Below are 2,571 nucleotides of genomic sequence, written 5' to 3'. Positions count from 1 at the left end.
TATATATATATGTCCACGTATACCTATACATATATAATTTGTCAAACAGAAGCAACATTAACTAAAATGATATTTTTAAACAATTTTAATAAAAATGATGAATGAGAAGACACACGCATACACGCACACATACTCACACACGTACTACACTCGCACACGCACATTAATTTCTAATTTTATGCGTCTGTGTTTGTGTTCCTGGATATATAATTCTCACATGATATATATGTATGTATGTATGTATGTATGTATGTATGTATGTACGTACGTATGTTTATGTACAAATCAGAGGTGCACAAAGCACCTCGAATGAAATATAAGTTTGAATCTAAAATGTCCGTGTGCACTCGAACAGAGAAAAATATACGCTGCAGAAATTGCTCCGAAAGAAAAAAAATTCTCCTTATTGACTACTGCATGTGTAAAAAAACACATAACTGAATAATAGATGACGTCATCAGACCGTGAGATATGTGTGTTTCTATGTCGTCACGTATCGTCAGCTAGGATACGGAGTTGTTGATCATAGCCATTAAGAATTTAATGTTCGTATATGATGCGTACATGATACGTACGCTAAAGAATTTTTCCAAGATAAAAACATTCTGTAGCGCATGTTTTACCATGTCAGGATATACACGAACATGTTAAATATAATTGTACACAGCTATATTTAATTCAAAGTGACTTAGTGTGCCTCCAATTAATTAACTGCGAATTGACAACTCTGTGTGCATCAACAAATATGTTATAAGAACAATTTCTTAATAGTTATGAACGACCACCCAATATCTACAGATGACGATGCATAACGAGGCAGAAACACATGCATCCTACAATCCGATGGCATCATTCATTGTCCGAATGTATATGAACATGTTAAATATGACTGTGCACACCTTGACACACATGCACACAAATACATTCTTACATATATGCATACATACATTCATGTCTGTGTGTATGTATATATATGTATACATACACACACACACACACACACACACACACATATATATATATATATATATATATATAAGTGTATGTGTGTGTATGTATGCATAAATGCATGCATGTAATCGTGCATATATGTACGTATGTGTATATCATTGTATGTATGAGTATATCTTTACTCTAATATACATAAAATTCAAGGACGTAGAGTTTTTTGCAACAATATATATCAAACCTATACGTGTGTGAGAGGGAGAGGTGGAGGAGAGAGTTTGTAGATATTTATGCCGATAGTAGATGGACTCATATGAATTTAAACGGTAATTTTTTTCTATTCATCCACTCGAGATATATCAACACAAAGCGTTCACTATAACATATTCCTTTGGTGTTTTGACTGTACATCTAGTATGAATTATACGTGGAATACTTATAGCAAGAAACCTTGCAAGAAACCTTAATGTTTCGACGAACGCTCTTCCCTTGAACCGATGTCGTTTGAAAAAAGACAGTATCTCGCTTTCCCAGAACAGTTTTACGGTGGTAGCTGGTTTCAACGAGTAGGTGGTAAATAATTTGACCAGATACGTAAAGAAGAAATGAAATGCCCATACAATGTATGAACAAAAAATAAAATTGTTCCAGAAATTCAGTGTGAACTACTTTCTAATAGTTCTTCTAAGAAGGTATGAATATAGAAGCTTACATACACGCCAGGAGATAAATAGTAGATAGACTGACATGTACTTAAGCAGTAAAGTTTTCTGTTCATTCAGTCGAGATAGTTAAACACATACAATGCACAACGACGGGTTAAATAGGTGTTTGACAATTGATCTATTGTGAATAAGACAACAGAAAATATTTAAATAATCCTCACAAAAACATCGCCATAGTTACGCATTAGAAAATTAAATATTCCAGGCATATATACATGCATATATGTAGTGTGTACGCCTCATAGACACATAAAATGACAAATTTAATTATTTCTCCGTAGATTAGAAAAATGTGTACTGACTTAATTGATTCTCGAAACTTATTGAGTTCTCATCGAAGGTGTCTACATCACTTGACCAATACCAGAGAAAGAAGTAACCAATTTGTTTAGATATGCAACAAATCCAGTAACCTCCGAGAACCTACGCAGTAACCTGCGTAGTATAATTATTTGAAACTTTGTTTAATATCAGTGGACTGTTATCGAGGATTTCAGTGAACACAGGAGATAGATAGATATATAGATAGATGGATAGATAGATGGATAGATAGATAGATAGATAGATAGATAGATAGATAGATAGATAGATAGATAGATAGATAGAGGGGGGAGACAGACAGGCAAACAGACAGACAGACAGACAGACAAGACAGTCAGACAGTCAGACAGACAGATAGATAGATAAATAGATAGATAGATAGATAGATACATACATACATACATACATACATACATACATACATACATACATACATTACATACACAGACGCGTACATACATGCATACTTATATATACATATATACATATAATTACATAACTATATATATATATATATATATATATATATATATATATACTCACACACACTCATACACATACAGATTTAACTATTACA

Source organism: Octopus bimaculoides, chromosome 12 (assembly GCF_001194135.2).
Source record: "Octopus bimaculoides isolate UCB-OBI-ISO-001 chromosome 12, ASM119413v2, whole genome shotgun sequence".
NCBI classification, from domain to species: domain Eukaryota; kingdom Metazoa; phylum Mollusca; class Cephalopoda; order Octopoda; family Octopodidae; genus Octopus; species Octopus bimaculoides.
The sequence above is the reverse complement of the archived record's forward strand: the minus strand, read 5'-3'. Positions refer to the sequence as shown.